This window comes from Eriocheir sinensis, chromosome 48 (assembly GCF_024679095.1).
Source record: "Eriocheir sinensis breed Jianghai 21 chromosome 48, ASM2467909v1, whole genome shotgun sequence".
Taxonomy (NCBI): Eukaryota; Metazoa; Arthropoda; class Malacostraca; order Decapoda; family Varunidae; genus Eriocheir; species Eriocheir sinensis.
The window spans coordinates 903,877-928,454 of record NC_066556.1 but is presented as its reverse complement, the minus strand read 5'-3'; the positions used below and the strand labels follow the sequence as shown (position 1 = coordinate 928,454).

Genomic DNA, 24,578 nt, shown 5'->3' with positions numbered 1-24,578 from the left:
TAGTTTTTTTTACTTTATAATCCGTTTGTTTTTACTAGTTTTACTATTAAAGCTCGTATTTATGTTTACACTCCCGCTTACTGCAGGTAACTTTTAATTTTTGCTTTCAAGTGTTTTCGTGTTTTACTTTTTGTCTTTTGTCTTTTCTTAAGACATCGATCGGCTTGTTTTTACCGTAGATTAATTTTATTAGTGTTCTTTTATCTTTGTATGTGACACACTGTGTAACTTGTTTTAGGTCTGATGATGGAACATGTTCGTTCCGAAACGTAACCAACTTATTAAAGAAGTCTAAAGATAGCAGAGATGTTTCTGCCAGCCCTGCTGATCACGAGTCCGAACAAGCTCATTACAATTATAAATGTGTGTGTGTGTGTGTGTGTGTGTGTTGACGGTCAGTGTGTGGGCGGCGGGGATCTCCAACCATTGTACGAGCTAGTTAAGGTGTGTGTGTGTGTGTGTGTGTGTGTGTGTGTGTGTGTGTGTGTGTGTGTGTGTACCTGCCAATAACCCCTTGGACGGTCTTGTGTTATAAGTCGTTGGCTGAGGGTCGTCATGTGATGTGACGTCTCCATTAATATCATCTGCTAACCATAAACTGAATAGGATTTTGTAGTCTCCGGTGGGTAATTAGAGAGAGAGAGAGAGAGAGAGAGAGAGAGAGAGTACTGATTGCGATATTTCTCTCTCTCTCTCTCTCTCTCCTTTATTATAATACCCAATGGTCATTATATATATATATATATATATATATATATATATATATATATATATATATATATATATATATATATATATATATATATATATATATATATATATATATATATATATATATATATATATATATATATATATATATATATATATATATATATATATACATTTGTCTTCGTCTAATAATAATAATAATAATAACAATAATAATAATAATAATAATAATAATAATAATAATAAGAAGAAGAAGATGAAGAATTATTATCATTATTACTATCAATTCCGTTATCAAAAGTTATAATAATTTTTTTTTTTGGGGGGCGACACGTGAGCAGGTGCCCCCCCCTGGTTCCGCCACAGCAGACACACACACACACACACACACACACACACACACACACACACACACACACACACACACGTACGTTTAACTAGCCCGTATAATATTTTGACAGCTCCTGGGGTGTGGTGTCATCTGCCATCCCATATCGTGAGACATCCCATATCTTTATTTTATCATCGCGGAACCCAAAATTTACTATCATGAAGTGACTAAGTGAAGCAGCTAAGTGTAAAAAAAAAGTACTAATGAGGATTTAATTAAATAGCGATGCAAGGCTCATTAGGTCACAAGAAGAAGAAGAGTGATGGTTGATATCCTCGTTACACACACACACACACACACACACACACACACACACACACACACACACACACACACACACACACACACAGATACGTCATCATTTGCTTTCGTAATAAAATAAGTAAACTTGGGTGGGACAGACCCCGACAAGCAGACGACAATTAAAAGACACGATACCTTGTCGAAATTCATGTATGTGTTCAGGATGGGATGTCTCACGATACCCGGATGTCTCATGACGCCACACCCTGGGCTTACACGACATTCAAAGTGGTCGTTAACACACACACACACACACACACACACACACACACACACTACTATTACTACTACTACTACTACGTACTACTACAACTACTAATATTACTTTTTTATTACTACTATTACTATTACTACTATTTATATTACTACGTACGTACTGCTACTACTACTACTACTACTACTACTACTACTACTACTACTAGTAATAATAATACTTTTACTATTACTACTTTTACTACTACTACTACTACTACTACTACTACTATTACCATTACTACTACTATTACCTCCACTGCTATAACTATTGGTGCTGCTACTACTACTGCTACCATTATTACTACTGTAACTACTAATTCTGATACCACTACTACTATTACTACTACTACTACTACCTCTGTCTTTGCTAATTATTCGACTACTACTACTACTACTACTACTACTACTACTACTACTACTACTACTACTACTAATACTACTACTACTACTACTACTATAATATAATCAGTATTTCACCTTTGTATATATAACCATAATTAGACACTTATCATTGTCTAGTTCCACGTCGCATCCATAATTAATTCATGTCTGTCAGGGAGGACCGTGGCTAATGTTAACATGAATATGTGTATATGGATAGTAATGTAATATGTAAGATTAGTGATACACGTTAACTTACTTAACACACACACACACACACACACACACACACACACACCACTCTCTCTCACACACACACACACACACACACACGACCCTTAACTATAGGGCTGCTCCGCCCCCTCCAATAGGCAAACAAGCGAACTACACGGAACAACTGTTACTAACTATCACGCACACAAAGAAAAATTGGCGGGACTAGCGCGCGCCCTTCCTTTCTGCACCATGTACACCTGCGCACAGCCCTCAGTTTAACACAAACCTCCACCTCGTCGACAAGTCTCCGTCCATCCCCGTTCAGTGTGTTGGTGACGGGAACTCTTCGCCTGAACCCGCTGCCCCCGTATCTGCTGTATCTCCCGGGTCTCGGTTCGATACCCGCCCTCAGCACTTCCATGTTATGTGTCTGTTTTATACCGGCGGGGAGTCCTTAATTAACAAGCCCCGTACCCGCCCACGTAAATGTTGGACCTCGGAGCTCTTAAGTATACATTGAAATTATACGTATATATGTTATTGATGTGGTTGTGGTGACGAGTGGTGGTGGTTGTGGTGACTAGAAATGTGCGGTATCTTAAATAATACCGGCCCGCCTCATCCCGGTATAAGTCATGATACAGAGAGAGAGAGAGAGAGAGAGAGAGAGAGAGAGAGAGAGAGAGAGAGAGAGAGAGAGAGAGAGAGAGAGAGAGGCAAGGTGTAGGTAACAGATTCTCGTGTCATATGGAAAAGCGCCGGGTTGTGAAAGTCTCTCTCGTGACCGAGGCTCAGGACAAGCGATTGGTCTTTGAGGCGTTTTCAAGACCCTGTGGGAGCGAACTCCCAGTGTTGGAGGCATCTAACACAGCAGTATCTATTTTCCATGCACAATTTTTATACAATTCAATTTATGGTCACAATTTAAGTTATTTCGAAAGCGCTTTTAATATTTGCCCAAACTGTTAACTCGCTTAAATTTCTAACAATGCCTTCGAACCTTAAGTGTGACGTCTGTCCCGGACGTTTTGCAGCTCAGTTCTTCCAGCTGAGTAAAACTTGCCGCCTCTGCGTTCAAAGATTACATCTTCAGAAGGCTGTGACTGAATGGAAAGTCAAGCACAATGATCTTGAAAAGAATTTTGTAGCCCTTCAGGAATTTATTTTAAGTAATGTGGCAGTGACTCCACCATCGATGGTGGAGAGGCCCTCCACTGAGACTGTGCCCTCTCCAGACGACCCTCCTGCTTCACGGGAGGACGTGTTACCTGCCTCACAGGTTGACTCCCAGCCTGCCTCACAGGCTAACCCCCAGCCTGCCTCACAGGCTAACCCCCAGCCTGCCTCACAGGCTAACCCCCAGCCTGCCTCACAGGCTAACCCCCAGCCTGCCTCACAGGCTAACCCCCAGCCTGCCTCACAGGCTAACCCCCGGCCTGCCTCACAGAACAACCGCCAGCCTGCCTCACAGGCTGACCCCCAGCCTGCCTCACAGGCTAACCCCCAGCCTGCTTCACAGGCTAACTCCCAGCCTGCCTCACAGGACAACTTCCAGCCTGCCCCACTTAACGCTTCTCTTCCTGCTTCACAGGATGTCGGGTTCCAACCTGTAAGGAATGGAGCCAAACCGAAGCAGGCAACCAAGAATTTACTGACCCCCACTACCTTCAATAGGTTCCATGTGCTGGCAGACACCATGGAGGATGAGTTCGAGACTCGCCTAGTTGGGGACTCCATGGTGCGTGGCCAGCTGGTTGAGTTCTGTGGTCGTTCATCAAACGGCCGCAGAAAACGTTACTGCTATCCAGGTGCCAGACTGGACGACATCACCGCAGCGTGCGATGATGTCACGAGAAATGCCGACCGAAACACTTTGTCATTCACGCGGGGACAAATGACGTAAAGACAACCCTTTCTGAGGAACTGCTTGAGAAATACCGCCGCATGATCAAGCAGTATAAACGTAAAACGGATGCCAGTAACATCATAATCTCAGGAATCCTCCCGAGGGTCGGTGCCGAATCTAGCTTTTACAGTAAGGCCTTCAGCACAAACAACAGACTTCAGTCCCTTTGCTCACAAGAAAACGTCCAGTTCGCTAACTTGTGGAACAATTTTTACTACGATTCAGACTTGTTCCTTCCTGATGGCATTCACTTAAACCCTGTTGGAGCAGCCCGTTTCGGGAGGCTTTTCTGTGATCAAGTGGCTCTTCAAAAGCCAAAAAAACGCGGAGGCGAGAACACCAGCAGCTCCACCGTAAGGGAGCACTCAACCCGCAAAACTCCCGACTCGAATCACATTAAAGCTTGCTATATGTAAACGCTCGTAGCCTACGTAACAAATTTGAAGACTTAGAAGTCCTCGCAGATACAAATCATTATCACATCATCGGCGTCACAGAATCTTGGATAGACACTTCAAATAGAAATTTCATTGCGGAATATAGATTACCGGGTTATACCATTTTTAGTCATGAAAGAGAGAACGGACAGGGTGGAGGCGTTATCTTTTATATCCACAACTCTCTCCATCCAGTATCCGTGAAAACAGATATTATAACCAATGTAGACATGGTCTTCATTGAAATTATAAATAAATCTCGTAAAATAGTAATTGGACTTATCTACAGACCGCCAAGGCAGACTCTTGACATCGACCACGCATTGAATTTTTTTTTTTTTTTCTACGTCGCTGCCTGTTGCGCCGGTAGGCATCTTCCTGGTGGGGCCTGATGGTCGGCCCAAGGCTTCTTCCAGGTGGGGCCTGATGGTCGGTCCAGCCCGTTCTGGCGCAGGCGAGTGTTATAGTGGCGCCATCTTGCATTGGCTCATGCTGCCCCCCGGAACTCGTTCTTGATTCGCTTGGACGGCTTCCTCTAGAGTCCGGGCTGATGGGTGGTCTTCAGGACAGCATGTGGGTAGTTTTAAGCCACTCGGCGGTGACTGAAAAATCCGAGTGGTAGCGTGGGGATTCGAACCCGCGTCGTCCATCACGCGGTGAATGTGAGCCCAGTACGCTACCAGTTCGGCCACCGCCTACCCTATTATTATTATTAGAAACAAGTAGCAGTTGCGAGGCAGTAATTGTTGGGGACTTTAACTTGCCAGTGAAAAGATGGGGTGAACCGTTGAACTGTCATACAGGGCTCGACCTGTACACAAATTTACTAGAAAGTGATTTACATCAACACGTTCAAGAACCGACTCGGGAAAATAATATACTTGACCTTATCTTTTCAACGACAGCTGATCTAGTTAGCGAAGTAAATGTTGGTCCAATTTTTAGTTCTAGCGATCACCGAACAATCACATTCAGCATCAATATGAAAGAAAGTAAAGTAACTCCTAGTAAAGAAAAGGTGCCTGATTATCAGAGAGCGAATTTCGTAAGACTCCGATCAATTCTAAATAATTCTGACTGGACTGAAATCACGGCGGAAACAGATATTGATAAATCTTGGGGGGCCTTCACCACAATATTGAACAATGCCATAAGCATATGCGTACCCTATCGTAACAGACGTTCAGCTTCTAAGAAGAAACCCAAATGGTGGAATAACGAAATTCAAAATAGCCTATCTCTTAAAAAACGCGTATACAGTAGGTACATATCATCTCAGAGCGAGGTTGACAAACTAGAGTTGGACAGAATTCGCCGCGAAACCAAGAAATTAATAAAACGAAGCAAGAAAAATCTTGAAGAGTATATAGCGGAAACAAGTAAATCTAATCCTAAAGAATTTTTCAGCTATATAAATAATAAAAAGTCACTCACTTGTGGTATCGGACCGCTTGCTAATGAAAATGGTAACCACACGAACAATGAAAATGAAATGGCTACAATCCTAAATAACTTTTTCGCATCCGTATTTACCGACGAAGATTGTTTATCACCTCAACCGCCGGAGGTTAGAAGGACTGAAAAGATGTTAAGTGGCGTGCTCATCGTAGAAAGTGACATTTTACGCACAATTGAAAAGATTAAAGTAAGCAAAGCTCCTGGTCCAGACAAAATTACCCCTAGGGTCTTAAAAGAAATCAAACATCAAATTTGTAAACCGCTCTCCATCATATTCAATAAATCTTTAACAGCTGGAAAAGTTCCGTCGGATTGGAAACTTGCAAATGTCACACCAATTTTCAAAAAGGGGGACAAGTCTCATCCAGGAAACTATCGACCAATTAGCCTGACATCTATTGTTTGTAAGTTAATGGAGACTATCATTCGCGACAATATGGTGAAATTCTTCGAAGAAAATAATATAATAAATAATTCGCAACATGGCTTCCGTAGTAAACGTTCGTGTTTGACTAACTTACTTGATTTTTTTCACTATATTTTTGAGGTGTTCGATGAAAGCAGATCAGTAGATATCATATATCTGGATTTTCAAAAGGCATTTGATAAGGTCCCCCACCAACGATTGCTCAGCAAACTACTGGCGCACAGTATCTTGAGTAACATTCATAATTGGCTTGCGGACTGGCTCTCTGAGCGGAAACAGAGAGTAGTTCTAAACGGTGTTACATCAAACTGGCTCGATGTCAAAAGCGGCGTACCTCAAGGATCAGTGCTTGGCCCCATGCTCTTCTTAATTTATGTTAATGATATCGATGATGGGCTCACTTGCAAAGTATCAAAATTTGCTGATGACACAAAAATTGCTAGTAAAGTAACTGCGATACTCGACGAAGAAGCTTTACAATCAGATATAGATCGACTTGCACGTTGGGCCAATCAATGGCAAATGAAATTTAACGTTGAGAAATGTAAAGTGTTGCACATCGGAAAAAATAACAATCGTGTTCGGTACGTAATGAATGGCCAACAACTTTCTGCAGTAAGTAAAGAGAAGGATCTTGGAATCACTATATCAAGCGATTTAAAGCCCGGTCAGCATTGTTCAGAGGTAGTTAAAACTGCAAACAAATTGGTTGGCTTCATCGGACGAGTCTTTAATAATAAATCGGAAAAAGTAATCTTAAAACTGTATAATTCGTTGGTTCGACCCCGTCTAGAGTACTGTGTACAGTTTTGGTCTCCCTACTACAGAAAAGACATAGAAAAGTTGGAACGGGTCCAACGAAGAGTAACAAAGATGATTCCTAGGTTGAGAAATTTGTCATATGAACAAAGGCTTAAAGAAGTAAATTTATTCAGCCTATCAAAACGAAGAATGCGAGGCGATCTAATAGAAGTGTTTAAAATGTTCAAAGGATTCAGTGATATTAATGCGGAAGATTACTTTACAATTGATCGATCAAATAGAACAAGAAGAAATCACAATTTGAAGATAAGTGGTAAAAGATTCTCGTCGCATGAAGCTAAACACTTCTTCTTCAATCGAGTTGTTAATGTTTGGAACTCTCTACCTTGTGATGTCGTTGATAGTACAACAGTTACGGCCTTCAAGAATAGATTAGACAAGTGTTTTGAATCCAACCAGCAACTAAGATATTACTCATTGTCGTAATAACGTTAAGTTCTTTCGAATACTGGTGTCCTTGTCCTCTTTTATCGCCCGGTTAGTGGTAGCAGTAATGGTAGTTCTTTCCTCTTTCCTACATAAATTCCATGCAGTTTTTCCATGCTGCATGGTTCTTTTTCCTTTCCTGCCAGCTTTGGCTGGAGGGATGGGGGGGTGGGGAGGAGCCTTCGCCTTTGCTGTCCTTCATCTTCCACCTTTGATTAGATAGTTAGTGTAGCTTGTCACAAACAACCTTGTAAGGACCAGCAGGTCTGCTGTTGTTTGTTCTTCCTTTGTGTTCCTTTGTATATCTCCTGTGTCCTGCCTCCCTCCACACCCAGGAGCTGCCGTGACGAAGGCCTGACTCGTGGGGGAGCGCGCCTGTGTCCTGCCTCCCCCCACACCCAGGAGCTGCCGTGACGAAGGCCTGACTCGTGGGGCAGCGCCTGTGTCCTGCCTCCCCCCACACCCAGGAGCTGCCATGACGAAGGCCTGACTCATGGGGCAGCGCCTGTGTCTTGTCCCACACACCCAGGAGCGGAGGCCTGACACATTGGGCGACCGCACTGATAACAACCTCAAAACTGGAGACTGGGATGCCGGGCCAGGAGTGGGAGACATCACGAAGAGTCGCACAAAGATAGGTCAATTTAGGTCAAGAAATGCTGTATAAAGGACATAAGGAGTGTGTCACCTTAATAGCGGCGATGATGATGTGCTTGATTCTGTGTGTTAGTGAGGATAGGCTATCACTGGTTAGCTGGTATTGGTAGAGCGGGGCACCACCACAGTGAAATGTATCAAGTTATTTATATTACAGCAACACTTACAAATTAACTCATCCATTTCCCTTCAAGCAATAGTTCTAACACCTTTAATTTAATGATTGAATGTTTCCTTCCTTCTTTTTTCATTTCCTTGTTTTCTCTGACACATTTTCTCTGATTTTTCGTTTTTCTTCAGTTTTCTCTCTCATCCATTCTCTCTCCTCCTCCTCCTCCTCCTCTGTCTATCTTTATTCCGTCCTTTCTTTTAATGTCTAACTTATCTTTTGCTTGATCTTTCTGGTGGTCAAATCTTGCATCTCATTTCCTATCATTCATTATCTCTCCTCCTCCTCCTCCTCCTCTCTGTCTATCTTCATCCCTTCCTTCCTTTTAATAAGTCCAAGTTATCTTTTGCTTAATTAACATTTATAATTCTTTCTGGTGGTCAAATCTTGCATCTCATTTCCTTTTGTCCATTCTCTCTCCTCCTCCTCTTCCTCCTCCTCTCTATACATCTTCATCCTTTCCTTTCTTTTAATAAGTCCAAGTTATCTTTTGCTTAATTAACGTTTATAATTCTTTCTGGTGGTCAAATCTTGCATCCCATTTCCATTCGTTCATTCTCTCTCCTCCTCCTCCTCCTCTCTATATATATATCTTCATCCCTTCCTTCCTTTTAATTAATGTCTAAGTTATCTTTTGCTCAAGGTTCTTTCCAGTGTGTTTGTGGTGTCCGGCTCTGCTTGCTAGTTTGTTTTGTCACTGTATAATTGTCAGTCCTAGTTTTTGTCACTGTATAATTGTCAGTCCTAGTTTGTTTTGTCACTGTATATTTGTCAGTCCTAGTTTGTTTTGTCACTGTATAATTGTCATTCCCAGCCAGGCGCCTCTTCCATGTAAAGATATCGGCAGCTTCAAGCCTTGCCGATATCTCAATCCGTACGTGAATGTAAATTAACCGAAATCCTTGTTACTAAGCCCTGCACGGTGCTCTCTCACATAATGCTTCTTTAAATTTTCAGTCTCACTTAACTTCCGGGGTTAGTAATATATTTTGCCATGAGTTAACTCCCCGTGATGGCCAGTTTCATGTAATATATATAAGTAATTTGCCTTTTGCATGGCTGTAATTCTGCATCAGTGTCTAAGGCCCAGTTTCACAGTTCCTCATGATAGGTTAGTAAGCTCCGAAACCAATACCAGAGCCTTCGAAATTTCCTTGTACGGTGTCTGGAGTTTATATTCAAGTTCACAAATTTGACGAGACTATACAGGAAAGGTCTTGTGTGTTTATGCTACGAAGGAAAGGGAGGAGAAGGGAGATGAGATTGGGAGACGAGTGAGCCGAGATCCTGTTTATATTCAAGTTCACAAATTTGACAAGACTATACAGGAAAGGTCTTGTGTGTTTATGGTACGAAGGAAAGGGAAGAGAAGGGAGATGAGATTGGGAGACGAGTGAGCCGAGATCCTGGTTATATTAAAGTTCACAAATTTGACAAGACTATACAGGAAAAGCTGTGTTTATGATATGAAGGAAAGGGAAGAGAAGGGAGATGAGTAAGCTGAGATCCTGTTTATATTCAAGTCCACAAATTTGACGACACAATACAGGAAAAGCTCTTTGTATTTAGTGTGTCATCGAAGACCGCGCTATTTTGAACAGTATGGGATTCTATAGCTTGGTTCGGGAGTGTTACAAAGATTGTGTTGGACTGTGGAAGCGGCCCTTAATGTTCCCTTTTCTAATATGCCTCTCTGTTTTTGCAGGATGCCGCGGACGGACCATGCAGAGGACTCATCGCGACGACACCAACGGTTTGGTTAAGTGGGTTCTCTTGTGTGTGCGTCTGTGTGTGAATGGCAGGCCTGTCGTATGATTGTGTGTGTGTGTGCGTTGGCGGTATGCCTTCGCACTATTATTTTGTTAGGATGTATTTTTTTGTGTGTGAACTTTTTGCACGTAATCTTTTTTTATACCCATAGCTAGCGTTTGTTTGTGTAGCTGTGTTCCGGGAGATGGGCGCCGGGGGACATGGGCTGGGGGGGGCGCACGTGACCTCCTCTGTCCGTGACCTCTTCAGCTGGGGAGACCGGTAAGCATTTTGATATAGTTGTGTGGATAATGGATATTGTTTTTTACAGCTAAAGAAACTGCTCTAGCGTAACAAGAAAATAGATTTATAAAAGCCTGTTAACCCTTCCCCGGCAGGGGAGACGTATGTTCTACCCCCAAAAATAGGTTTAAAATAGCCTGTTAACCCCTTCCGGCGGCAGGGGAGACGTATGTACAACCCCCCCAAAAAATAGTCTCTGTATAGACGCTGTTGATGTTCATCTGTAGTGCGGCCTGATGAACGAGCCTCCCATAACCCACTTAGCCAGTGGGGTACCTCTTTGGCCGACTCGGTAAGGAGTGGTTCTCCCGTCACGCTGGTCGTGGGTTCAATCCCAGGCAGCCGGGGCATACCCTCTCCCTGTTGTGATTAATTTCCCGTGTGTTTCGATACACGCAGAGGACGTGTGGGACCGAGAGAGTAATAGAAAAAAGAGAATAGAAAATCTCATCATTAAACATCCATATGTGTATATAGATTCCCCTCAAGTGGGCATTCCAGAGTGACGTTTCTATATCGACTCTGCCGCAAAACTGAACAAGCATTTACATCTATATATAGATGTTATTTAACCATTTCGTTGCTAAGCGCTCGCAACGAGACTATCCCCTCAGGCGCGCTCGGACACCCCAGCAGGGGAAGGGAATCTCTCTTAACCGCTGTATCTCACAAACTATTCATCACAGTTTCAAAACAAAACCATCATTGGAAAGAGGAGGCCAAGATCTATAAGATTCAGTAATGTAAGCCTCTCCTGCGAACATACAGGCACGTTCAGGGGGTGTTGCCTGTGAAGATGTACATTTCTACGTGCGCGACGGTCAGCCGTAAGGCAACTACTGTAGATCTCTTGATGACGGGGTGCTGGCAGGGCAGTATTGACAGCTGAAAAATGTACAACTATTTGGTCAAAGAATCCGTCAGGTGAAGCTATGTAAAAATGTCGCTATATTGGACAAGAACATCCACCAGTTGCTCGTCCGTAGATTTGCCGCGCTGGGCTGACATGATTTTCCACCAAGTTTAGTATAAAACACACTCAATTGGCAATCCTGTGTTGTGAGAATTAGTGTTGGAACACACTCATACGCGGGAGATTTGAGTGCGGCTGGATGTCGCAGTGAGCGTTTAGCACCACCAGCAAAGACGCCTAATGCCCGCTGCAAGCGTTTAGCAATGAAAGGGTTAAGTTAGACTGGTTATATGTGTATTGATACATTCAAATGAAGGTTTAGAGTGTAACCACTGATGGTACATGAGTCAGGATCATCAAAATCATCCAAAAAATCAGCACCTATATCCTCGGCTACCAAAGGAGTCATTTCCTCCGGCTCAAGAGGTCTCTTACTCCCTGACGTGATAGACTATGATAATAAAAGAAACTAGGAAAAAATGCAAAAGTTCCCGGTGTCAGCTGATGTGCATTGCATATCCGACAAGGCACAAGGGTGACTGTCCTTCAGAGGCAATGTCGGCAAGTGTCCAGGGGGTTGAGATGCCCAATGGCGATTTATTTTGTTAATTTTGTCAGTAGTAAGGAATCTTCTATTTTTTTATTCTATTTATTATTTTTTTTACGTTGCTGCCTATTGCGCCGGCAGGCATCTTCCTGGTCGGGCCTGATGGTCGGCCCAGCCCGTTCTGGTGCAGGCGAGTGTTTATAGTGGCGCCATGCTGCTATCTAATGTGGGCAAATGAGAGCAAACGTCTATACACTGACGCGCCGACAAAAAGTCCCAATTTCCAAACGTCACTATATAGATCCTCTGCCGGGAAGGCCTTAACCCGTGGGCGTCGGCAACGGGAAAGCCGAGAAGTGGCCTAGAAAAGTCAACATTACACAGCATTTTGAGACACAGAAAAGAGCATGGAACGTACGTCAGAGTACCTTTTTTTATTTATTTATTTATTTTTATTTTTTTACATCGTTGCTTGTTGCGCCGGTAGGCATCTTCCTGGTGGGGCCTGATGGTCGGCCCAGCCCGTTCTGGCGCAGGCGAGTGTTTATAGTGGCGCCATCTTGCTCCTCTCATAACCACAAAGCCATTAAGAATATTTCCTTCTGCTCAAACTCCATTCTGTTTGTGTGGTGTTTGTCACAAAATAAACAGTCTTGTGGCATCTAGCTGAGAGTCACTTGTTGTCAAATGCAGAGAATTTGACAAGTGGTTACTGTGTGGATAGCTAATTCAGTCTGCCATGACCTTACAGCACCACCCATGACAAAAAGCCCACCTCAAGATCACTCACCCACCACAATGACCCGGGGCATGCATGGTGGGCTGCGCCAGCCACCATCGCCTAGAATTAGCTCGAATTAGGGTTTTATGGCAAGCCCATTTTAGGGTCCACCGTACCACAGCCATGACTCGTGAAAGCCCAGAAAAGGGTCTGCCGATGTTCTTGGGTTAATCGCTGCTCCTTCAGAAACAAAAGTTATGAGCGGCTGAAAGGGAGGTCAATTTCGGGAGGAGAGGCGTCTCGATACGTCATTCCTCGTGAGAGAATTCAAGTCGAAGGCAGGAGGAGATATAGACACAGGAAGGGTGCCCCAGAGTTTACCAGTGTAAGGGATGAAAGAATGAAGATGTTGGTTAACTCTTGCATAATGGGTTTGGACAGTATAGGGATGAAAGAGGAGATGCTGGTTGACTCTTGCATAATGGGTTTGGACAGTACAGGGATGAAAGAATGAAGATGTTGGTTAACTCTTGCATAATGGGTTTGGACAGTATAGGGATGAAAGAGTGGAGATGCTGGTTGACTCTTGCATAATGGGTTTGGACAGCACAGGGATGAAAGAATGAAGATGCTGGTTAACTCTTGCATAATGGGTTTGGACAGTATAGGGATGAAAGAGTGGAGATGCTGGTTGACTCTTGCATAATGGGTTTGGACAGCACAGGGATGAAAGAATGAAGATGCTGGTTAACTCTTGCATAAGGGGTTTGGACAGTATAGGGATGAAAGAGTGGAGATGCTGGTTAACTCTTGCATAATGGGTTTGGACAGTATAGGGATGAAAGAGTGGAGATGCTGGTTGACTCTTGCATAATGGGTTTGGACAGCACAGGGATGAAAGAATGAAGATGCTGGTTAACTCTTGCATAATGGGTTTGGACAGTATAGGGATGAAAGAGTGGAGATGCTGGTTGACTCTTGCATAATGGGTTTGGACAGCACAGGGATGAAAGAATGAAGATGCTGGTTAACTCTTGCATAAGGGGTTTGGACAGTATAGGGATGAAAGAGTGGAGATGCTGGTTAACTCTTGCATAATGGGTTTGGACAGTATAGGGATGAAAGAGTGGAGATGCTGGTTGACTCTTGCATAATGGGTTTGGACAGCACAGGGATGAAAGAATGAAGACGCTGGTTAACTCTTGCATAATGGGTTTGGACAGTATAGGGATGAAAGAGTGGAGATGCTGGTTAACTCTTGCATAAGGGGTTTGGACAGTACAGGGTACATGTAACAATATTTGTATACGTGTGAAAATTGATTTAAATGAGTATATAATGTTAGTAATTGCAAAAATGATTATATATGCATAATAGAGGAGATAAGTGATGATTTGACCATTTTTAGTTAAGAAAAATTCAGTTAAGTACGTGAGAGATAGCGATGGAATTTATACATTCTTAAAAATACTTAAAACTACTTATCCTCCCTAATTTCTACCTTTCCCGTACTTAATTAAATTTTGGCATTACAATTTTGTTGACCTTAACCTGGTGGTGGTGGTAGCAGCAGGGGTCATGTTTCTTAATGGTCCCTCCAAGCGAGAAAAATGAGAAAAATCACCCCGCTCACAAACCATTTCATAATATATATCAAAGCATTTGTGATCAGTTTAGGTATCATCTATTTTGGGGAGTTTCAATCATGGCACAAATTTGGCCCGTTGCTGCTACACGGTAAAGCCACAAATTTGGCCTGTCGCTGCTACACGGTAAAGCCACAAATTTGGCCCGTCGCTGCTACACGGTAAAGCCACAAATTATAGCCGGGAGCATTCTGGACCATCTAGAAAAGCATAATTTAATTCATGATTCACAGCATGGGCTCACAAAGGATAGGTCTTGTCCTTCTACACTAAAGTAATCGAGGCGGTTGACCGAGATGAAAACTGTGACATATTGTATCTAGATTTCAGTAAAGCGTTCGACAAAGTTCCCCATCACCGGCTATTACTAAAATTACAGGCTCACGGCGTAGCTGGTAAAGTTTTGAACTGGATCAGGGCGTGCCTCAGTGGTAGGAAGCAGAGAGTGCAAATCAATGGTAGGAAATCTGAATGGGGCAGTGTTACGAGTGGAGTCCCTCAGGGGTCGGTGCTGGGTCCTCTGCTTTTTATTATTTACATAAATGACTTGGACACAGGAATTAGTAGTGATGTCAACAAGTTCGCAGATGACACCAAGGTCGGTAGAGTAATCCAATCAGACAGGGACGCTACCGTTCTCCAGGATGAGCTTGACGGACTATATGATTGGGCGGGGAAGTGGCAGATGGAATTCAATGTCGGAAGTGTAGCATTTGAGTGTAGGTAGGAATAACCCCTTACAATTACTCCTTAAATGGCACTCCTCTAAGCAGGTCTGGGCGTGAGAGAGACTTAGGAGTCCTAATGAGCGCTGACCTCCGTCCTAGGGCTCAATGCATTCAGGCCAAAAATCGTGCCAACAGAGTACTTGGTTTCATCTCAAGGAGCGTAAGCAATAGGAGCGCTGAAGTCATCCTCAAACTTTACTTCACACTAGTTAGACCTCACCTAGATTATGCAGTGCAGTTCTGGTCCCCCTACTATAGAATGGATATCAAGGTGTTAGAATCTGTACAGAGGAGGATGACAAAGATGATTCAGGGGGTGAGAAACTTGCCTTATGAAGGCAGGCTGAAGCAGTTAAATCTACACTCGCTAGAAAGGCGAAGGTTGCGAGGAGACTTGATCGAAGTCTGTAAATGGATGAAGGGATTTAATAAAGGGGATGTCAATAAGATTTTGAGAGTGAAAGAGCCAGGTAGGACGCGTGGAAATGGTTTTAAGTTAGACAAATTCAGATTCAACAAAGACATAGGCAAGAATTGGTTTACTAACAGAGTGGTGGATGAGTGGAACAGGCTTGGGGGCCATGTTGTGGGTGCCAATACCATAGATACATTCAAGAAGAGGTTAGATAAAGCCATGGCCTTGTATAGCCTAACCAGCCTATTTTTGGGGGGTTTAAATATCATGGCACAAACTTGGCCCATCACTGCTACACGGTAAAGCCACAAACTTGACCCATTGCTGCTACACGGTAAAGCCACAAACTTGACCCATTGCTGCTACACGGTAAAGCCACAAACTTGACCCATTGCTGCTACACGGTAAAGCCACAAACTTGACCCATTGCTGCTACACGGTAAAGCCACAAACTTGACCCATCGCTGCTACACGGTAAAGCCACAAACTTGACCCATTGCTGCTACACGGTAAAGCCACAAACTTGGCCCGTCGCTGCTACCGGGTTAATGGAGCAGCCACCTGTGTCTGAGCCAAGATGTCTGGATGTCTCCGCCGCTGCCTCTCCGCATGTCTGAGTCTCCCTGTACTTCCAGCGTGTTGCCCCGGCTGGAGAGACACGTTGATGGAGGCGGCTGCGTGTGTCGTCCCTTGCCTGTATCCTCTGGCGTCCAGGTAAACAATGATAATGATTATGATAATACCAATAATAGTAATGAATATAATAATACCAATAATAGTAATGAATATAACAATACCAATTATAGTAATGAAATGATAGTCGGTCAAATAACGAGATCATTAAATACTGTTGCTCTTGTATAATTTTCATAGTGTGTCTAATTCTCCGTCACTGTCTCCTGGGTTGTGTCTAAGTCGGTCTTGTTCTTTCAGAGGCGCGTAAGTGGAGAGCATCGGCGCAGCGCGGGAGCAGCACGTCAGGGTGTAGGGTGTTTGTTTAGCTGGTGTAGGGTGTTAGGGTGTTAGGTGTAACAACGGTTGGCTCTTTCACAGAACGGGTGTGATTCCGTTCTGCGTTTGAGTCTTCCACCTTCAGACGGTCTCCCTCTGAGATGTCTGAAGTTTTTTTTGTCGGTTTTCTCCGTAGGAGGAAGCCGGCTCTAGCTACTCTGGCCTCTCTTCCGGGGGTCAGAGCGGTCGGGCTCTGCTTGGCCAGGCGTTAGTCTTTCGCGTTGTCTCCGCCGACGTTTTGCCAGACTCTTCCGTAAGGTTGAGCCTGGCTTTTTTATTAGGTGGATCAGGCTGCCTTCTTCCAAGGAGTCTGATGGGAGTGGAGTCTTTTTTTTGGTGTATGTCTGTGGGTACTTAGTGGGTAAGGGAGGGTGGGGTAGAATGGTTGGTGGGCTGGAAGTGGGTTGGGGGATGAGCCTCCTGGGATTTGGGTTGTGTCGAGCCTTACTGCCTGGTGTGTTGGGTAAACCTTCACACCAGGGGGGGGGTGCCAAGACTATATCCATCTCCTGGTGCAGGGCGATTCCCCTTTCCCATGCTAACTGGCCCTCCTCCGTCTGCCTCCCCAAACCCCCGCTAAGTGCTTGTGTGTGTTATTTTATTTAGGATGTCTTTTTTTTGTATGCCTTTTTCCCGTGTGTTTATACCCAATAGCTAGCGTGTGTGTGTGGCAGTCCGGAGGCGCGTGCAGCGAGGACATCACATCACGTCACTACGGTATATCCACGGTATTTGGTTTAGTGTGTGCTGTGTGTGTTTGTGTGTGTGATGGCAGGCCTGCCGTGTGTTTGATCTTTTGCTGTGTGTTGCTGTGTGACTGCTAGGATTTCATTTCTATGTATGTTTTTTTCCCCATAACCCCCTTCCTCCCTAGCTCTTTAGCTGTTGTCCCTGGCTAGGCGCTGGGTGGATGCTGCCGGGCGACCAACGGCGGTGGCGGTGTGCAACGCGGGAGCTGCTGAGGTTTGGGTAGCACTACGGTGCAGGTTATGTAGGGTGTGTGAGTTTTTTTTTTGTGTGAGTGTCTTTTTTTTGTGTGGGGACTTAGCTAATCACTGTGTCAGGAAGGCATGGGCGTGGCCGTCTGTCCATCAGGCCGACGGGCGGGTGTGCCACCTGGCAGTCAGGCTAGCAGGTGACAGGCAAGCTATCTGGTGGTCAGGCTGTCAGTCGGGCCATCAGATAGGTAGGCAGGCCACCTTGCGGTCAGGTTGTCGGGCGGGCACCCCACCCTCGGTCAGGTAGGCAGGCAGCAGCGTCTACGCTGAACCGTACGGCCACACGTACGAACGCACGGAACCCGTACGCTACGTTCCGCCGCACTGACGCTCGTCGTACCTCTGCTCGCACGCTTGCGGGCGGGTGGGGCGGGCGGATGGGCGGACGGGCGGGCGACGTGGGAACGGGCGGGCGGACGGGTGGTCGGGCGGTAGGGAGTCGGAGCAACGCTTGAAAGACGCGCAGATAGATGTCAGATTCTCCCGTAGGGAGGTCTGGCAAGGTGATAGTTTAGGCGGCGGAGTTGTACGCGGGCCAGTCTGTGTTACAGCTTTGCCGTCAGGGTAGCTCCTTACGAGCTGCCCAAACTGAGGACCAGTTTTCCTCACAGGAGGAGGCTGGTGGGGCCTAGGGTGTTAGGGGTACAACGGTTGGCTCTTTCACAGAACGGGTGTGTTCCGTTCTGCGTTTGAGTCTGCCGCCTTTGGGCGTCTCCCTCTGAGATGTCGGTTAGGATTTCTTTTTTTTATATGTCCGTGTGTGTAACTGTTGCCTTTTAGCCTGTTGTGTTCCTGAGCAGCAAGAAGAGGAGGCTGTGGTGACCCGCCCGATGCGGAAGGCTTCTGGGCCCTGTCGGCGGGGGCGCACCTCTCTGGCTGACTGGTTGACCAGGCTTTGACCAGGTGGCCGGGGAGGCGCATCCTCGCTGGGCGGGGTCTGGGGGCCCTCCGTCTTGGGGAGGTCGCTGCAGCAGGAGGAGGTAACTACTGCTGGTTTTGTAAGGCATTGTGGTTGAGAGCACCTTGCAGCTGTAACGCGAATTTCGTTCCGTAATAAACAATGTACCGCCATGCTGCCTGTCCTTCCTCCCTCCCAGCACTGTGTACGTCTGTGTGTGTGTGTGTGTGTGTCTTAATTCTCCCTCACTGCACTGTGCGTACGTCTGTGTGTGTGTGTTGCTCTGTCTCTGTCTCTCAATCTCTCTCTCTGTCTCTGTCTCTCTCTGTCTGTCTCTCTATCTCTCAATCTCTCTGTGTCTTTCTCTCTCTCTAGTTAGTAAAGAACAGGCAACAAGAAACCTCCATGGCTGAGCTTCAACAACAGAACACCTCATCACCGTTGATGAGGCTCCACGCCCCAGACCACAGCCATGTTAGCCTCGATAATAGTCCTCGGCGCACTTATTCCGAGACGTCCTGGTGAGTGAGTGCCCTAATTGCCTTCATGGATAATGTCACAGGTATCCAATGGTTCAGGTGTGATGTCAGATATTTTTGTTATTGTGTCGTAAATATCCAGTGATTATTTCCGACTCGCTGAATGTTCATCGCACACAGTTTGTCTTTGAGTAGAAACACTGATTAATATCCATGATCGGTTAGATTATGAACTCCCTCGATTTCAGACTGGAGAGCTACACAACACCGGTCATCCGCTGAGTGGTTGAATTCCTGGTCTACCGGCCCCTGGAGGAGTGGTCGATTGCCTGGTCTACTGTGGATATGAGTGGTTGATTCCCTGGTCTACCCCTGGATGACGCGGCTGTTCCTATGCAGGGGAAGACTCACACAAGTGATAAGGTAAGGTTTTAATGGCTGGGTTTACATGAGGTTTTAATGGCTGGGTTTACAAGATGTTTTAATAGCTGGGTTTACAAGAGGTTTTAATAGCTGGGTTCAAGAGAGGTTTTAATAGCTGGGTTTACAAGAGGTTTTAATAGCTGGGTTTACAAGAGGTTTTAATAGCTGGGTTTACAAGAGGTTTTAATGGCTGGGTTTACAAGAGGTTTTAATGGCTGGGTTTACAAGAGGTTTTAATGGCTGGGTTTACAAGAGGTTTTAATGGCTGGGTTTACAAGAGGTTTTAATGGCTGGGTTTACAAGAGGTTTTAATGGCACATATCTACTGAATGTTGCTGTGTTACGTATCTTGACATGCTCTCAGGATAAGGAGTGTTCTGATATGGTGCCTTCCCCCTCCCCCAGCACCTGTCGGACCTGGAGACTCCCCCCTGAGCCTGACGGTGGAGCTGTGGGCCCTGCACCAGACCCCCACACACCCCCGCACCACCCACAGCAGGGGAGGGCATTGAGACTCCCCCCACAGGCTAAGACAGGGAGGGACTTGAAGATCCGGGTTTTTGTCATCTGCACAGGAATTGACACATGGTATTTGGGAGCAGCGAGTAGCGGGCTTTTTTTTAATGTAGTTTCCTTTTTTGTGTGTGCCCTTGAGTTGTCTCCTTTGTTGTAGAAAAAAAATACTTGACAAGGCTTTCATAGGTGTTTGGGGCATTTCCAGGGGTAGTTTATAATGACCCTGGTGGTAGTCTGGCCCTTCCTCTGCACAATGAACTTGAAAAATTGCTCAAAAACATGCTTATTAACCCGGTAGCAGCGGGGATCATGTTTCTTAATGGTCCCTCCAAGCGAGAAAAATGAGAAAAAATCACCCCTCACACAAACCATTTCATATATATCAAAGCATTTGCGATCAGATTATGTATCTTCTATTTTGGGGGGTTTATATCATGGCTCACAACCAAGAGAGCCCGGGCGAAGTGGAAAAATTTGGGTAGCTTTTCCGATACCCTACGCCCCTGTCCACCCAGCAGTGGGGGGTTGTGTCCCGTCTCCTGGGGTCTGTTCCCTTCTCCTATAATTCCTTCCCCTTCTGTCTCTCTCTGGCATATGATCACAGATGTTGCGCTGCCCACTAAACAAAACTTTCCAACTTTCCAACAGTTAAATTACAGGTTGATCCAAGCGTTATGCCTGTGGCTCACCTTCCTAGAAAAATACCTGTTGCTCTGAGAGATAAACTTAAGAAGGAATTAGACCATATGGAAAGATTAGGTATCATTGTTAAAGAAAATAAACCCACAGATTGGGTCAATAGTATGGTTGTAATTGACAAAGATAAAAAAAAGCCACAAATTTGGCCTGTCGCTGCTACACAGTAAAGCCACAAATTTGGCCCATCGCTGCTACACGGAAAAGCCACAAATTTGGCCCATCGCTGCTACACGGTAAAGCCACAAATTTGGCCCGTCGCTGCTACCGGGTTAAAGGTTTTGGGCAACTTGAATTTGATGAGACTTCTAAATAGGTGACCTTTAATACCTGTTTTGGAAGATATAGGCCTACCTTAGACTTACGTTTGGAGTAAGCAGCTAGCTCTGAAATATACCAGAGAAGGATGCATGAGGCTTTTGGTGAAGGTGTAGAGATCATGATGGATGACATTTTGGTGCATGGGCGGCGCACAGAAGAGGAACGTGACCATAGATTAACCCGGTAGGAGTGACGGGCCAAATTTGTGGCTTTACCGTGTAGCAGCGATGGGCCAGATTTTTGCCACGATATAAACCCCCCAAAATAGATGATGCATAAACTGATTACACATGCGTTGATATATATTATGAAATGGTTTGTGTGAGTGATGATTTTTTTTCTCATTTTTCTCGTTTAGGGGGAGGAGCCTTTAAGAAACATGATCCCCGCAGCTACTGGGTTAAAGATGTCCTAAAGAGATGGTGAGAGACAAATCTGAAGCCGAGCCCAATAAGATCTAGCTGAAAACCAAGCAAATTGAATATATTGGTCATGTTTTGACTGAAAGTGTCATCCATACTGATCAGCAAAAAGTGGAAGCTGTTGATGAGTTTATTCCTGTCCCACAAAACAAAACTGTGTCAGAGGTTTTTAGGCATGATCAATTATGTGGGTAAATAATTCATACAAAATCTTTCCACACTCACAGACCCGCTGCGTGTTCTGCTGGAGAAAAACACTGCATGACTGTTGTTGGGAGAAGACACAGCATGAAGGCTTCCAGGAGCTGCAAGACATCCTTGTGGTCAGGGCGCCTGGTCATTATGATGTAAGTGCTGTACCTGTCTTACTTTGTGTAGATGCTTCAAGCCTTTCACTATAGGCCTGTATAATGCAAGAAGGTCACCCTGTAGCTATCTCAATTTTGTTCTCGTTCCTTTACTTGTCCTGTTCTTTACATATGCCGATGTGCGAAATCAAATTATTATTATTATTATTATTATTATGCAGCGAGGTCATTGACAAAATCTGAAAAAAACTCTGCCCAGATAGAGAAAAAGCTACTTGCTATAGTGTTTGGGGTTGAGAGATTCCATTCCCAGCAGTACGGCAAACATAACATTGTTGTAGAGACAGACCACAAGCCCTTGGAAGCTATTCTTAGGAAGCCACATAATTGCCTCTACACCTTTGATAGACTAATGAATGCTGATCCTTTCCCAGGGAGCGTCGGCAGAGATCGAGCTGGCGGAAGGTTGGCGGCCGGGTCAAGCTCACCACCGACAAGGATTTCCGTGACGTGCGCTCGGCCAATGTTGCTGACCTCGGCTATGACAATCTTACTAAGGTGGTGGAGGTGGGGAACGGCATCTACATTGACGACGGACTCAAGGAGATCCCTGAGACTACTACTACTACTATTACTATCCTCTATACTGCTATGTGTACTATTAAATCCTCTTTACTGCTACTATGTGTACTATTGAATCCCTTATATAGTACTTCCATGACAGCTGATCGGTGATACTACTTCTACAACTGCTATGACCACTCAGTCCCTGGTAAGTACAATGTCATTATCATCATTATTTGGGTTAAGGTTCATTTAATTCAATCTTCCTGAGCGGTTGGACGCTTTATGGCTCTCCTCCATTCTACTCTGTCTTCCGCCCAATGCTTATACAGTCCTATCAATCCCAAGTCTTCCTGTACACACCTTCTCCACGTTTTCCTAGGTCTACCAACTGGTCTCCTTCCTTCTACCTCCATTCTACTCTGTCTTCTGCCCAATGCTCATCCAATCCCATCACTTCCAAGTCTTCCTGTACACACCTTCTCCACGTTTTCCTAGGTCTACCAACTGGTCTCCTTCCTTCTACCTCCATTGTGCTCTGTCTTCTGCCCAATGCTCATCCAATCCCATCACTTCCAAGTCTTCCTGTACACACCTTCTCCACGTTTTTCTAGGTCTACCAACTGGTCTCCTTCCTTCTACCTCCATTGTGCTCTGTCTTCTGCCCAATGCTCATCCAATCCCATCACTTCCAAGTCTTTCTGTACACACCTTCTCCATGTTTTCCTAGGTCTACCAACTGGTCTCCTTCCTTCTACCTCCAATCTCTCCAACACTCCCAGCACTGTATCCTCCCCTGCTCTCTTTACATGTCCAAACCATTGGAGTCTTTCCCTTCTGAGCACTGTTTCCAGGTCCTCTACTAAAACTCCCAGCACTGTGTCCTCCCCTGCTCTCTTTACATGTCCAAACCATCGGTGTCTTTCCCTTCTGAGAATTGTTTCCAGGTCCTCTACTAAAACTCCCAGCACTGTGTCCTCCCCTGCTCTCTTTACATGTCCAAACCATCGGTGTCTTTCCCTTTTGAGAATTGTTTCCAGGTCCTCTACTAAAACTCCCAGCACTGTGTCCTCCCCTGCTCTCTTTACATGTCCAAACCATCGGTGTCTTTCCCTTTTGAGAATTGTTTCCAGGTCCTCTACTAAAACTCCCAGCACTGTGTCCTCCCCTGCTCTCTTTACATGTCCAAACCATCGGTTTCTTTCCCTTCTGAGAATTGTTTCCAGGTCCTCTACTAAAACTCCCAGCACTGTGTCCTCCCCTGCTCTCTTTACATGTCTCTGCCAAATATTTTCCTCTCCCTGCCTCTGTCCCTGCCAAATCACTCTCTCCCTGCCTGTGTCCCTGCCATATCTCTCCCTCCCTGCCAAATCTAGCCTCTCCTCCTTACCTAACCTACCTTACCCTACCCTAAGCTGCCCTAACCTCCCTCTCTCTCTCTCCACCAGGTTGACAAGCCCGTCCATGGTGAAGAAGTCTTGTCCTACCCGCGCTGAAGTGACCCATGTGGGCAACGCTACCATGGACGGAGCAGTGGGGGAGGCGGTGGCTGAGTGGATAGCATGATGGCGCCACATTCGGGACAACGCGAGTTCAATCCCCGCCCAGTGCCACCAAGCTGGGATTTTTCAGTCACTGCCGAGTGGCTTAAAACTACCCACATGCTGTCCAGAAGACCACCTATCAACCCGGACTCTAGATTCTAGGATTAAAGATGAGCTCCGGGAGGGCAGCATGAGCCAATGTAAGATGACGTATGTATATACTTATGAATGTATATACTTAGAATATCTCTTTGATAAGGCTTTCGTCGGAGTTGTGGATATTCATTCTCGGACTCTATTTAGCGTTAGTTAGGCCACACTTAGATTATGCTGTCCAGTTTTGGTGCCCACACTACAGAATGGACATCAACTTGCTAGAATCAGTTCAGAGGAGGATGACCAAGATGATTCAGGGGATGAGGAACCTCCCATATCAAAATAGGCTGAAACATTTAAACTTACATTCACTAGAGAGACGAAGAGTGCGGGGAGATCTGACAGAAGTATTCGAATGGGTCAAGGGTTACAACAAAGGCGATATAAGTAAAGTATTGAGAATTAGCCAGCAGGATATAGAACACGCAGTAATGGATTTAAATTAGAAAAGTATAGATTTAGGAGAGATATATGCAAGCATTGGTTTAGTAATAGGGTGGTGGGGGAATGGAATAGACTCAGCAGTCACATAGTTAGTGCAGGGACGGTAGCTTGTTTTAAGAGTAGACTGGATAACTACATGGACGAGGATGACAGGTGGCAGTGAGGTGTGGGTGCAGTAAGGTGACAGGGTACTGGAGCATACGCCCGTACCGAAGGT

At 45.1% G+C, this 24,578-nt stretch overlaps 2 long non-coding RNA genes across 4 annotated transcripts; both read left to right on the top strand.

Moving 5' to 3' along the window:
- Nucleotides 1–8,377: 8,377 nt before the first annotated feature.
- Nucleotides 8,378–17,943, top strand: LOC126981439 (uncharacterized). 2 transcript variants are annotated; one of them, XR_007733944.1, is made up of 4 exons: nt 8,378–9,773; nt 9,893–10,590; nt 16,217–16,295; nt 16,515–17,943. It is a non-coding gene; the product is annotated as an uncharacterized LOC126981439 (long non-coding RNA). The 2 variants fall into 2 exon arrangements; XR_007733943.1 differs by having other exon boundaries at nt 8,378–10,590.
- An 83-nt stretch (nt 17,944–18,026) lies between these two features.
- LOC126981408 (uncharacterized) lies at nt 18,027–23,123 on the top strand. Of its 2 annotated transcripts, XR_007733927.1 has the most exons (5): nt 18,027–19,009; nt 19,216–19,390; nt 19,796–19,978; nt 21,573–21,692; nt 22,088–23,123. It is a non-coding gene; the product is annotated as an uncharacterized LOC126981408 (long non-coding RNA). The 2 variants fall into 2 exon arrangements; XR_007733926.1 differs by having other exon boundaries at nt 18,027–19,390.
- The last annotated feature ends 1,455 nt before the right edge of the window (nt 23,124–24,578 follow it).